Genomic DNA, 15,897 nt, shown 5'->3' with positions numbered 1-15,897 from the left:
AGCAGGAGGAGATATTACACCCTGCATGAAACATGGTCTCAGGAATGTGTTGTTTCAGGTTCGCAGGCTGTAGATCATCCTAATGTGACTCAATTGTCATGAATGGACTTGTATAGTTAAGTAACCACAATTATTTCCCCAAGAGGAAGTCAGATTAAAATGATTTACAATTAGCTCTCCACCATACACAAGAAAAACCACATACATTCAGCGTCTGGCTTTATTGAAAGCTTTTCACTGTATTTGCTGCTAATGAAACCACAGAAACCAGACCCGCAAATTAACGAGTCATTATTCTGATGGTATAAAAAGAAGAGCTCAGGGACAGACATGCCGGATGATGTTCAACAAAAGCTAAAGATCTAAAAGCATAATTTAACAGTTGGATCCAGCTTTCATGTTGAAGAGATGGCAATAAAAACCCTTTCCTTCACAGCTACTTGGAAGACTAACTGCATTCATGCAAATGAAGTCCATTTTCTTTTTATGTTTTATAAGTGCACTCAAAATTATTTGAAAAGAAATACATTTCTGAACACATTACAAAGATCCCAAACATATTTGGATCCAATACAAATTAAAGGTCTTTTCAGGCAATTTTTATACAGTGCCTTGACAACCCTGAGTATACACTCACCAACCACTTCATTAGTTACACCTTGGTAGTACCAGGTTGGACCCCTTTTGCCTTGAGAACTGCCTCAATCCTTGGTGGCATAGATTCAACAAGGTACTGGAAACATTCCTCTGAGAATTTGTCAGCTGCACATCCTTGATACCAATCTCCAGTTCCACCAAATCCCAAAGGTTCTCTATTTGGTTGAGATCTGGTGACTGTGGAGACCATTTGAGTCCAGTGAACTCATTGTCATGTTCAAGAAACCAGTATGAGATGATTCCAGCTTTATGACACGGTGCCATATCCCGCTGGAAGTAACCATCAGAAGATGGTACACTGTGGTCATAAAGGGATGGACATGGTTAGCAACGATACTCTGGTAGATTGAGATGAGGAACCATGCTCAACTGGTATTAAGGTACCCTAAGTGTGTCAAGAAAATATCAACCATATCATTACACCACCATTGATACAAGGCAGGATGGATCCATGCCCACATGTTTTTTTTACGCCAAATTCCATCCGATTATCGCAGCAGAAATGGATACTCTTCAAACCAGACAACGTATTTCCAATCTTCTATTGTCCAGTTTTGGTGAGTCTGTGTGAATTGTAGCCTCAATTTCCTGTTCTTAGCTGACAGGAGTGACACCTGGTGTGGTCTTCTGCTGCAGTAGTCCACCTGCCTCAAGGTTAGACGTGTTGTGCGTTCAGAGATGCTCTTCTGCAGACTTGATTGTGGTTATTTGAGTTAATGTTGTCTTTCTATCTGGTGGAACCAGTCTGGCCCTTCTCCTTTGACATCCGGCATTAATATAGTTCACAGAACTGCCGCTCACTGGATATTTTCTGTTTTTAAAGAACCATTCTCTGTAAACCCTAGAGATGGTTGTGGGTGAAAATCCCACCAGATCAGCAGTTTCTGAAATACCCTGACCACCTTGTCTGGCCCCAACACCCATGCCACTTTCAAAGTCACTTCAATCACCTTTCTTCCTCATTCTGATGCTCGGGTTGAACTACAGCAGATCGTCTAGACCATGTCTACATGCATAAATGCATTGAGTTGCTGCCATGTGATTGGCTGATTAGAAATTTGTTTTAATGGGCAGTTGGACAGGTGTGTGGCAGTAAATGTATAACATAACCCCAGTACATAGAGCAGTGTTCAGCTCCCGTGTGCTTACTTAGTAGCTGGATTGAATGGGTAGAAATACACAAACGAGGATGTCTGGATAGATTGTGGTAAAATGAAGTAGTGGACAAGAATGTGAAATGGAGAGACATTCCACAAACAAAAAAATAACTGGGTCCAAAATGTTGTCCCTCTCTCCCACAGCTTCACTTAGATTTACATCAATCAGAACACTTCTGCAAACTGTGAGATGGTATCATTTAGGGACTTTGAGAACAGCCATTAGATGCTTTCCTTTCTAAGGAACACTGTGACCTTTTTCTAACATGAGCCTTTGACTCCTTTCCAAACCAGACTTATCCTCCAAATATCTTCCAACTTTTCAGAATCGTCTTGTAGGCCATTCTTCCTCTAACTACTCATAATGTATATATGTACATAATAAACTTAAATACTCCCTTTTGGTTGAATCTGCTCTTTGTGTGCTCTGGACTTTCTATAGTGACACTACAGCAAACCCAGACCCTCATTCATAACTGGACCAAGGCTCACTTCTTGGGTTTTGTTCATGTCTGCCAAAGCTACCAGTCTGTTAACCATTCTGGTGCAAATTGAACCTGCCAGCATAAATGTCACCTTCGTAAGTGTTTTATATGGAATTGAGTGAAGGCTACTGGTGAAGAACTCAGGAACATTACGATGGGAGGATACACTCCATGTGGGATCTGTGGACAACTGTATCCACAAAAACCAACAAATGGATGGAGGGCAAACACACGGATACTTGGTCACCTCACAATTAAACAGATCACTGCTTCTCTATGTCACAGCTATAAAGCGATCATTAGGAAGTGATTGATGTGGCATGTAGCTTAGTAAATAAGCCAGTGGTCCCTCGCAATACCACAATTCACCTTTGATGTCTCACTATTTCATAGTGCAACTTAGCCTTTTTTTTAAACACAACACCGTGTTCTGTGTCTTGATTGGCTGTTGACCTTGTCAGTCGCCTCCTCACCATGTTTCCTGTACAGAATATCTTCATCTTGCCACATGTACACAAACCTTTATTGTGGTCAGATCTTTGTTTTCATTTTATAATACTAGACTTGTTTTTCTATGAAGGTTTGAAATTTGAGAGTTCAAACAAGAGAGAAAAGTGTGAAAATGTTCATGTCTATCTCAGAAAAGAATATAAAGTGTGTAGTGAGCTATTTTATAGCCCTAAAACATCTACAATCCAACTTTGCCTATTTCCCCCCATTGTGGGTCATTTGTAAATGGTGACCCTAAACAAGGGCTAACTGGACTTACAGCCACATCTTTTTATTTCTAATTAAATCAGGCAATAATCAACAAAAGAAAGTACCTTAGAAACATGCATGCAGTCTTTTAAATGCTATGGTTAGCTATTCTTTGCTAGGGGTTTGCTAGGGTTTCTGTTAAAGCGGCTGGCCTGGGGCAAAAAGTCACATGGGGCTTTGGAAATAAAAAATAGATAAATAAAAACTGCATTGTTTTCGTAAGTCCATAGATCTTGTTACCCAGTAAACCTCAAAAGACAGTTTGTATTTCCTATTTAAACAAAAATTGAAATTCTAACTTAGATTTTTGCCTCTGAGAACCTGAAACCAGTGCCCTCAGAGAAGACTGGACTGGCATTTGGTAAGATCCAAAGCCCAAAAGACCAAACATCAGCTGCTTAGACATCTAGCAAATGATGTGAAGTGTAATGTTCGCATCCTTTGCACATGCACCACTCCGTTCCTCCTCACAAAAACCATAAATCTGCTTATGAAATAAAAACTCCACAGTCAATGCCAAACCCAGCCTCATAATGTTTTATGCATTGAGCAGCTTATTTTAGTGATTTATTTGTATGGATTTGGCCAATCTCCTCTGTCCAAATCAGGCTCTGAGGAAAATGGAAAAGGTCTGACCGTGGAGAGATCATGTGTTCAATTCATATCTACTTTGGCAACTCTGGTGCATTAAAACTCAGAAATAAAGCCTAATACTTCAAATTTTGTAAAATCATATATATTCTGGAGTTAATGCTACAAAAATGGGTATAAACCAACCATTTGGATTGGATTGTTTTTGGCTGTACAGTTGTCCAAAAAGACAACTGTACAGCAGCAAAGTCTTGTCATTTCATCTTTTCAGGGGTCGTAAAGTGCGTCGATGACGTGCAGAGTACAAAGCCATCACACGTGTGGCATAAAGTAATAAATGAAAACGTCCCGTTACTTCCCTGGAAGATTTCACCTCCCAACTTTGATGTTTGACCTGCAAGCACAGGGGAAATGAAGCAGCACGATTTGTTTTTGCAGCATGTGTGTGCAGCTTTCTCATTAGGAAATTTTACCCCTGCGAAAGATTTTGCAATAAGGAAAACAGGGATGATAAGAAAATGAAAGGCCGAGTGAAAGCAGGAGGAAATCCAGAGGTAAAGAGAACTGGGGATATTGTAATTAGTTGCACCTGTTTCTTTTAAGCCAGCTCCAGTTTCCCTCTACAATCGCATGCAGATTATCCATCAAAGCCCCTCTTCGCTGCCTCCGCTCAATAGATCCTTTGTTGCCAGTTGTCAGGGAGGCGGCCCACAAAACTATGTAACACAAGCAGGCCACATTGCTTTGGAACGTACAGTACATGTAAGCCTCTGCCAGCCACAACAAGGATATTATGGAGAGCTGGTAGACTCTGTGTCTGCAGCTCCTCTGTTTGCCTCTTTAGGAGGACGTGAGCACAACAGTTGCATCATCTGTCAACACCCCAAAACAGGCCAGAAGTAGCTCTGCCGCGCAGGACTGATGTCAGCAGCGGAGAGATGAACCCGGTTTGCTTTCTGAGTCGTGCTTTTATGATATTCCTATCAGGAGTGGAGTCCAGTGATGTTTCCTCACAAAACCAAATCATCCAAATAAAGTTATAAGGCTTTTTCCCTCAGAACACATAGACTTTAGTCCTGTCATATTATCAGTGATGGAATGTGTACATCTAGAACTGCACTTCTCACTTCTTGGATTGGAATTGTTGGAATTGTTTCAAGTGATACAAATAAAAAACTGCTAAAGAGGACAGAAGAAACATAAATCTATACATAAATATTTCAAAGTTTGGGTGATTAATACTGATTTGATTAGAGAGATTCAAATTTTCAAACTAGAATAAGATACGTCTCCATCTATATATCCCCATGCACATAATTATACCATATTAATTACTCTTAATCATAAATAGACATAATTGACACGTTAAATGCATTAAATGTGATGTTTACCAAAAGGAGTTTAATTCATTACTTGAGGAGTGTGAGAAAGCATTTCCAGGTTCAGCTTACTTATTTACTAACATAGTTGTCATAATCCGGTTTGTGACTTTTAGTAAGTTATTTATAGTTTACCAGTCCAACTGTAAATTACCAGTCCAAGTCGACAAGAACCGGTTTGACATATTTTCTTCAAAGAATTTCCATCATCATTGTTTCATATGATGTTTTCTGCTCTTGTTTCAGAGGTTTACAGCATCTTTTTAACTTGTTCCAGCAGCTGAGCAGACAGATCAGAGCTGAAGGCCATATGGACATATTCTACTGTTACAATACGGGGTTATGAATCTTCAGACACAAAAGGTGTATATTTGTATAAACCTCTTTTGTGTTTGAGGCTAAACTTTATTTATATTAATTATGTCAGTGTACATTTCATTGAGGAGGTTTACAACATTAACACACACACACATGCATTCAGATGCACCCCTTGTGCTTCAATACTCATAGGTAAAACAGTATCAATTATTAATAAAAGTTCTATGGTTGAATAACTGCTTCTTTTTTAAAAATGTATTAGATTTAATTATTCAACCTGAATTTTTAGAAATTGAGATTTTTCCTTGAAACAAGTGCTTTTTTTTACCCCCCAGCATCACCATAACAAACAAACAAACAGAAGGTTTGTTGTTTGCCTCTACTTTGCTTGGTGGTCCTTCCACTTCCTGACCTGCAGACGTTTGCTTCAGTCTTCAGTCAAACTGGGAACCTGCATCAAACTTAGGTCTCAATAACATCGACCGATGACCTTTGAGCCCATGTGAGCTCTTCCTGCGAAGCAGCTGGAGCCTCAATATCTGTTTTAAAAACTGTCCTTGATAACATTTCCATCCAGATCATGTTGGCGAGAAGCGCAGAGGGAGGAGGGATGCTGATGCGGAGACTCAGCACTGGTTTCTGCACTGAACCGGACGCTCTCAGGTTCCCATGCTCACCTCGTGGAATGCATCTGACCGTGAGCGGCGGCTCAGAGGCAAGGGGAGAAAAGCCTGCTCTGCATTCAAGCACTAATTAGAAAAATTAGATCTGTGAAAGGCGGCGAGTGATCTAGGCCTTCAACCTCCGTCTGTGTACTGCTGCAGCAGCACAAAGGGGAGGCAACAATGAGTGCAGGGGAGGAGGGGGAGGGGGATAAATAATTTAATCCATTATCTACTCTGCAAAGCTCATCAGCACTGCTACACAATGGCCACGATTGAATTGCTGATTGCATTTCTCTGTTACCCTCCAGGAGAAAATGCCCATGCTCCACCATGTTCCCTCAGCCTGCCAGCACCACCAGGATCAGGAGAAAGACGGAGCGACGGGAAAAGAGGGAGGGATGAAGAGGAGGAGGAGTGTAGATTGTCTTCCAGCAAGGTCAAACTACAATGCAGCAATCTAATTAAGAGTATCAGAGTATTTCCTGTGCGGGGTCAACCTCCCTGTTGTGCTCACAGCCTCATATTGTCCATTATGTGGTACAGTCTGCTTGTTCTTGTAAATGATAGATGTTCTGCTAATTAAATCTTTGTACTTCATCTTCTCACCAATGTCATTTTCAAAAGATCCACCTGTTGACTCACTGTCATGGTCCATGCTAATGCAGATATAGATGATACAGACTCCAATGAGTCCAAACTGAAAAGTGAAATTAAAATAAAAGTGCAGTATTCACAGGGGTAAGGGACCAGGGACACCCGCGAATACGGAGAACCCCCCCACCACCACCACCACCAATCTTGCAGCCGAAGAATGTCCGTCGCCGATCCTTTCTCATCAAAAAGCCTTTTGAAACATTTCTGATGCTCTGTAAAACACTCACTAAACAAAATTGCTCAGCATAAAGAGTTGTTTTAAATTCAGAGCAATGGCGTACTTTATGACACGTGTGTCATTCTGTGCCTTTAAACCATGAGCTCGTGCTTCCTCCTTCATCAGTCCGAGAGGGCGTCTTCTTCCAGAAGAGGCCGGTTTCATCCATAATAGACAACTGCTCTGGATGATATTTAGGCTGTTCTCTGCAATTATCTTCTTCAGCTTTTCAGGATATTTTCCAGCTTCTTCTGAGTCAGCTGATGCTATGTCTCCAGGGGCATAAAATTCCGTAATGGCAATTCAGGAAGTGGTGGAAAATAGCTGTGAAATATTCCTTAGTGGGCCGGTGTGCTCTTCATGTCCGCTCCCCTCCACCCCCACAGCACCTCCTTCAGATGCAAAAGTCTCATACAAGCATCTTGTAGTGATCCTGTTTTCCCCAAACCAGACCCTGCGCCTAGAAATTCTGTCCATAAAACCAATGAACAAAACTGCTGATAAAGGGGAGCCCTGCCGGAGTCCAACATGCATCAGGAACAGTTCTGACTTACTGCTGGCTAGACGAACCAAGCTCTTGTCATACAGAGACCGGACAGCCCTCAGTAAGGCTCCCCGGACCCCAGACTCCCTGAGCAGCCTCCACAGGAAACCATGGGGGAAGCGGTCAAAGGCCTTCTTCAAATCCACGAAAACATATGGACTGGATGAGTGAACTCCCACAAACCATCCAGCACCCTATAGGGTGCAGAGCTGGTGCACTGTTCTACGACCAGGACGGACGCTGCACTGTTGTTCCTGGATTTGAGGTTCTACTATTGGTCCTTGTTGATTGTAAAGGGTACAGGACGGCAAGTTAATCTGTATAGAACACGTCATACATGAGGTTGTACAAAGTGTTTTACAGAGAAATATAATGAAAGCAGAAGAAAAAAGTAAATCATAATCAAAGAGGGAAATTATGAGTTATGATAGAAATTACTTTAAAACAATATCAGAAGAGTTCATCCACAGAACTGAAAAGAACAGTTTTTACTCTGGATCTGAACATTTACAGAGTACAAGCTTTTCTAACATCATTAGCAAGAATGCTCCAGATTATCTTTGCATATATTCAAACTTCACTGTGTTCAGTTCTGACTCTGGACCAGCACCAGGTCTGTTCTTCTCCCATTACCAGCTGGTTCATGAGGGACTACATCGGTGCCTAAACCTGAACACAAGTAGATCTATTTTCAAGAGTATTTTGTAAATGACGGGAAGCCAGAGCAAAGATCTGAGGACAGGACTGACGTGGTCGTCCTTCCTGGTTTCAGACAGGACCTGAGCAACAGCACTTTGGATGAACTGCAGCTGCTTTACAGCACCTCTAGCAGACTGATCCAGGAGTCTGACCTGCTTAAAACACATAGATAAGACAAACATCTCAATAGGTCTCCTTTGGACAGTTTGGCTTTGATTCTGGAAATGCAGATGAGGTTCCAGATTTATGGTGATGGTAAAAGTTAAAGTCAGACTCCATTATTTTACTTAGATTTCTGATCTAATCTGTAGGTATAGGGGAAAGAGACTGAAGGTGACCGTTATCACTCTCTCTTTGTTGGTTTGGGTTAAAGATGATTTTATCTTCAGTCTGTCTATGTTTAGCTGCAGAGAGTAGTTCTGCATTCATCTGTGAGCTTTAATCTCAATCCAGTAGTACATCTGCAGAATGAGAAGACAACACTTAAACCACAGACAGTTGTTGCAGTTGTTCACCAGGAGTAGACCAGAATACCTGCAGAGAGGTGCAGAAGACACACGCCCAGAGAAATCCTCCGATTGCAGATTATCTCAAAGGTTGTGCAACAAAAGGATGCTTTAAGGGCAACATTCTCTTTTGGATGTTGTTGTAGTATTGCATTGTACTGACCTTTGTGAGTCATTCTTTCATTGACAGAGAAGTACCAACACTTGTGAAAGTGTGTGTGAAAGTCACCCCTTACTGTGTTGTAGGAGTAAGGTGGATGCACCACGGAAACGACAAATGTATTAAAGATATGTCTTTAATAGGTCATTACTGCAAATACGGACATGTTCTTTATAGCTTACCTGGTTAAATAGAGGTTAAATTAAAAAACAAAAGTCAAATTGGCTGTTTTCACATTAACCCTGAACTAACCAGTGAATTTGCCAATCACATTGACTGTTCACAATGACCCAGAAAATGCTCAGACCGCCCAATAGCATTGTTTTCATTTAAATTTTAACAAGAAGGTTTAAAAAAGTTCCTATTAGTTTTGAACATTGTGACACACCTTGGAATAAATCCTTGGAACTTTGTAAACAGTTCAATGGCCTGTTTTTTTTAGACATGTTTCCCATTGTTTTGACTGTCTTTGTTTTCGTTTTGTGGATTTGTATATTTTCATTTTGTCTCTACATTTTTTATAGTTTTTTAAATCCAACTTCACAAAATACCACTGGGAACTGAGTTTTATTGGACATTTAGGGCCATTGTGAGATTAATATAATCAAACATATATATGTAAATAAAACTGGGGTTGTACTAAAAAGATAATTACCAAGCATTGCCACACAAACTGCTTGATAGATATATTTATTGATCAAATTGTCATGACGTTGATGACGTGGCAGACCCAGTTGCTGAAACCCGGAAGTAAACTCAGAGCAGAGATTCTTGCAAGGGATTTATTATTAATTTTAAACGTCCAAGAGAGATAAGTAATTTAGGTTGTGTGGCGAAGGTGAGTAGAGAGCGTGGATCACAGTAGACGTCTGGATCAGCGTCTTGAAGATAGCGTGGAGGATGAAGGCGAGCGTGGAAGGGTCTTGAGGAATCCACAATGAGGGTGACGAGGAGGACTGTGTGGCCTGAGCAGAAGGAGGCGAGGAGCTCTCGAAGAGGAACCAGCGGCACCCGTGGAGGCGAAGACCTGAGGCGTAAACAAGGATAGGTGAGTACGAAGCTTGACTTGAGATACTCAACTTAGCTTGGTGACCAGGCATAAGCACCGGAGAGTGTGACGGACTGGCGTTGAATGCTGGGGTGGATCTCCTTATGAAGGTCTGCAGGTGATGAGAAGATGAAGGGTAGCTGGTTCCAATCAGCAGAGCAGGGAGGGGGGAGGTAGGCTGACCGTGACACAAATTGTAAAGTAGCGTAAAAAGCTACTTTACAAGGTTAACCCTTACGCTCTAAGGGTTAAGGTCCTCTCAATATTTCTGTCGATTTCTGCTCATATGATGATACACAAAATGAGATGACATAACATATTTTCACGGACTTTTCTGATTTTGTGATCTTAAAGTTCTCCTTCAGTTCCAACCAAAGTGGAATTCAGGTTTCCTGACAGCTGGAAGATAGACAGCAGTAACATTTAATAAAGCCATCCATGTCCTTACCTTAATGATCCTATAACTTTGCTACAGGGAAGGTCAGGGCATCATTACAGTCGACTGGATATTTCCTTTGTGAATTAATCTGTATTCACTCATTGAATTTCAGCCAACAGCTTCTGGAAGGATTAGTTGAGTCTTTCTCTCATGAAGCATACTAATAATCATTGTTCAGACTTCAAAAAAATATGAATAAGTTACAAACACCCATCTGCCTGCAATGACAAAGTCTTCCATGTAACTGTGCTATTAAAACTAATGGCCAAAGATAAAAGAAGAGGCTTTGTTAGAAGTAATGCTTCCATCAGTAGATCTGAATCCTCTTCATGCCCCAAATGTCTGTGTATGGAAGCCAATAGAGGCCAAAAACATCATTTTAGATGCAGTTATTTTGAGACGAGAACTCCGTTATTTTATCTTCAGGAAACTGACTTCATTGTCACAGGAGAAGAAGTTCATTTATCTCATGATCTTGAGAAATTGGCCTCTTGTTTCCTCAAGATAACACCTTCCTGCAAACTGTTATCTCATGAAAGCAAACCTTGTTTTGGAGTTTCTGATGAGTTAGGTCTCAGCTGAAGTCAATTGATGGTAGAATCTGACGTTTTCAGCATGAAAAGTCTGTTAGTTTTATTTTTTAGTAAGAGGAAACCTTTTATTAGAGCATGATTAATTTACTGTTGGAAACCTGTTTTTTAAGACAACCTTTACCCCTAAATTATAAATAAAACCATTACAGCATAACGTTGATTTTAATTGCAGCAATTAAAAATGTAATTTAATATTCTAATATGTTTAAACATGATTGTCATCCAGAAATAATGATATCAGAGAAAGTAACACACCCACAGCGTCTTCGGGCTTCCACACCAAAGGTTTCAGTGTTTTTTTGTGTTCAACTGTTTCTGTGATGCTTCAGCGTTTTATCTGTCAATCATCCCCAGGGGGCCAACAGCAGAGAGAGCAGATTAGTCGGAATTTTCCAGAACTCTACCCAAAGTAAAGACGGTATCTTGCTGTTTCCACTGTCATGAATTGGCGACACATTTCCGTTAGCAGCACACATTTCTGTATATACTATATATTGGGGCTGCACGATATGAGCAAAACATGCGATATGCGATATTAGTGATCAATATTGCGATAACGATATAATTTGCGGTATATAAACAAATAGCAAAACAACCAAAAACGTCATTACAATTTCATTGCAACAGGTTAAAAATTATACTCCAAATGACCCTTGTTTTTTTTTTTTTTTTTTTTTTTTTTTTTTTTGACCCTTGTTGACGTAGGAGGAAAACATCAAACATGAAAGGGCTCATCTGTTTGGTCAAATGCATAAATGGATTTATTTGATTCGTTAAACGCTTCAAGCTGCCATAGGATTGTTTTAGCGCATTTAAGGTAACCATTTATTGCGATTTTTGCTGACTTTTGCGATATGGATATTGCACTGCTTGATATTGCGATAACGATAAATTTGCGGTATATTGTTCAGGCCTACTATATATATATGTATATATATATATATATATATATATATATATATATATATATATATATATATATATATATATATATATATATAAAATCAGAAATGGGCAAACATTGTAGAATTTAAGTCAAATTGTGTTTCTATGTGAAAAAAACACAAGCAATTTTTCACTGTGATAAAATTATGTTTTACGAAATACATAGCAACTATAAGACATCCTTTACCAGTAAAGACCAGATACATCTGCCCATTAGAATATGGACAAAATGTCTATTTTTAAGTAGTATCACTGTCATTACAACACATAAAACTCTCAGGATGTGACTTTTTAAAAAAAGAAACCAATTTCCTTCGAGGCATTTTTGTCTCTGATGAAGACATCTCTTCAGGACGCTAAAATGTTTGTATCCCTTCTGTAAAAACTAGATCCTGCTGGCCGTGCTTCTTGTTTTTTTCTCTGATCAGCATAACGTTTCTCTTTCTGTTTCTTTTTCAGACATTTTTTTTGCAAAAGCTAAGAGATCGCACAGGTACCATGGATGGGGTTCTCCCCCTAGCACACACTTACTGTATTTCCCACAACTAACGCAGACTTGAAAGCCTTAATTTTTTTCAAAAAAACAACTGTGTGCCTTTAGATCCAACTCCAAGGTGGCTAACGTGTAGCGTGTTATAATCAAGTTCTAGAATTTCTTTGAGTCAGTCTGACTGACTGATGCACTTATATCTGACTCTTGTCTGGCTTCATGCACCTTATACAAATCACATAAGTGCAAACATAGATCTTTCATTGACGGTATACCTCATGTGAACTAGAGTGTGGAATATACCATGGCCAGATTCAGGGTTTGAAGTGTGTCCTCCCAAAGACACTGGCCCTCTGTCATGGACCATAAAATGTGAGACGTATGATTGGGATGGGATATTTTTTTCCTGATTTTTTTCCAAAAATCAAATCTCGGTATAGGTTGGTCTTCAAAGCCGTTCTTCAAAGGGTTCTTCCTTACATATTTCTGCTAAAAAGTTTATCAAGATAAAATAGTTTTAGTATTATCTCAGATTTTCTAGATATGTTGGCTCACACTGAGAAATATTTAAAGTGTCATGCTGTGCTTGTTTTTCCTTTAATTGTCCCAAAAGGAATGACCATTATTGGTGGGATGTGCATGAGTTTTTTTTAATGTGTTTATTTATTTATTTAATTATTATTAGTATCATTTTTTCTATATTTACTATTTTCACTACTATATTTGATCTTACTAATATCTATTTTATTATGGGAAGCACTTTGAGATGCTCTGTAGCAGGAAAAGTGCTGTACAAATAAAGTAGAGTTGAATTGAATGTATTTCTATTCTTGTTCCACTTCTACATTTATGAAACTGCTGTAACGGCTCAAAAATGGCTGATATTTTGTTTAGAGCTCAGACTCAAAACGATCCTGCAGAATGTGGAAAGAAAATCTGTACATAAATTTTTTTCTTTCAATGAAAGCATTTTTATTATTTTTATTGAAACAATTTGTTAATCTGAAAAGTGTTTTATGTTCTTGTGTGTTAGTATTCTATTTGTGTTTGATCTGGAAGAGCAGCCTGCAGATTTGGACCAAGCAAACATACATCAGGTTCTTGCATGGCGGCTGCGACTTCCTGCAAAAGCTTTGGATTTTCTGGTCCTTTAAAAGCAGCAAAAAACAACAAAGTCATGGGTAAAGATATGCGAAAATGTAGAAATAGTCCCTAATTTTGATCCCAATTTGTGTGGAACAGTCTGAAAGGAAAGGCAGCACAAACACAATAATCTGTCGGTTTCTTCCATAAGTCTTTAGATGTCTACCAAGAGAACGTGATTATGGGGGACAAAAGGTTTTCTTGGCTCAGCGCCTCTGACATGCAGGCTAATTTTTACCTTTCATGTCATTGTGGCTCATTTGCATAAAACTGAGTAAAGTAGTACACACAATAGTCCCCTTTGGCCAAGCGCTTGAAGGTCCCGTCCCAGTCCCAGTGAGGGGCAGTCAAGCTGCCTCTGCTCTGCTCTGTTTGTTTTATAGAGCAGTGGTGGAGGTCAGTTGTCTGCCAAAAAAAAACTGTGTTGGGCCTCTGAAGATCTGCTGAAAAGCCTTCGTTGACTTTCACTTCAAAGCCTGGGATGGGAAGACGGTGGCTTAAAAAGACGCCGTTCGGTTCCTGCTTGTGCAGAAGAGAAAAACCTGAATCTCCGTCGTGGAACAAACTTCTCCTGCACAGACGTCAGCATGCAAGAGCAGCAGAAAATGTCCAAGTGAATCTATTTATAGCTTTCGCAAGGTCTACGAGCAAAGTGTGCCTAATGGTGTCATTTGTATTGTTAATGGTAATGCACTGTTAATTTGTTCCATTTGGCTTTGCACAGGTGCATTAATGGGGGCCTTGTGAAGTGGTTCAGTCACCCCCACGCCTCTCTGCTTGCAGAAGAGCCACGGCTCCCTCTGCTGGATCTTTGAGCAGCCAACATTGGAAAAAAATCAGGTTATTTTTGAGTTTTAGTTGAGAAAAAAAAAGAAAGAATCTTTGGTTTATTAGCAGAGGAGGAACTGTGCTAAATCAGAGCGGCAACAACAAACAGCTTCCCAGCAGCAGCATAGACTTTTGAAAGATTGTGTTCCTAATTAACCTTCAAGCTCATCTGCCACAATCAATATAGAGGGGAGGCTTTTTTTTTTTTTTTTTTATTCAGATGAAGTAATTATCAGACTGTATTCATCTCGTTAATGAAACAATGTTCCAATATGCCCGCAGCAAAGCTGTTAATTGAGTTCTGTTTCTGAGACAGGAAGCCTCTCCTTGTGTCCATGGCCATAAAGCATCAAATCTGGGCTGGGGGGCCTTTGTGCTCATCTCTGTGCAGACACAAGAACAGGCTGTGGACTGGTGGAGCGTGCGAGATGGTTAAACCCCCCCCACCCCGTCCTGTCTATTCCCCCATCAGAAAGCAGGCGAGAGGAAGAGCTGACTTCAGCAGATCATCAGCCGGTTATTTCACGGTTTCACTGGTTAAGTGGTCCCTGCTGAGTAAGATATAGAGCTGCAATTATTCTGTAATTATGAAGCCCAAAGACAAGTTACTCAGCCTACGCTTTCCACAGCAAGGGAAGCAAAAAAGGGGGCAAAACCAGGCTGGATAGTCATATCTGGCAGCACCAATGTGAGCAGTTAGTCTAGTTGGACTTTTTTCCTTCTAACATGATGCTTCCTGAAGGTTCATCCTTCTCCTTTAAAGTTTTAAAAGTGCATTTAATTGTTATTTTTTATATACCGTACTTATGTACACTGCAAACGATTTGATACTTGCAAAAATGTAAAACCTTGTTTTAAGACTTTCAAGATCTTTTATTGAAGGTGTTTTAACTTCTCTTTGCTTTACCCCCCTTTTCACGCTTTTCTCAAAATGTGAATAGTTGAGATTTTTTGTTGTTTCATTTTTTTCCGTTCAATGAAAAAAAAAAGATGAATCATGTTTTTATTGCACAGCTGTTTTAAAAATATATATTTGTATAAAAGGGCCAAAGACCTAATGGAGAAACCTGCTCTAGCAAACTTGTTCTCATTTAAATGATTTTGAAGGAAAAATGTTGACAGAGAACCAACTAAGTGAGCTGTTTTGTTTACATGATCCTTTTTTCTACAAATTCTTGCAGTTCCAAAAAAAAAAAAAAGAATACTTTATGACATTTATTTAGCAAATCTTGAAGGAATACCTGTGATGTAGTCGAATCGAGTGTTGCTCCCCAACCACACAAGCGTTCCTCTCTCCCACCCACCTCACTGAGGACGGAGAAGATGATTTTTTCCCATGATGCACTAGAGAAAGAGTCTTGGTGCGAAGGCTGAAGTCTGTTGAACAGCAGTTTGTTTTGGTGTCTCATGATTACATCCTGTCTAAATGATCACTTCAGCTGCTGAAAGTTTGGGGGTGCATGATAATGTTGCACATAGAAAACACTCTTTTCCATTTTCTGAAGGTTATGGACCTAATTCACAAATGGACAAACATCTGACATAAACAATCAGAACGATCCTGATGTGCTCCAGTAGAAACCAGGCCTTTCAGGTGGAGCTGGACACAGAAGAAGTTGA

This window comes from Oryzias latipes, chromosome 4 (assembly GCF_053564925.1).
Source record: "Oryzias latipes strain Hd-rR chromosome 4, Olatipes_Hd-rR_3.1".
NCBI classification, from domain to species: Eukaryota; Metazoa; Chordata; class Actinopteri; order Beloniformes; family Adrianichthyidae; genus Oryzias; species Oryzias latipes.
This window is presented reverse-complemented; position numbering follows the sequence as displayed.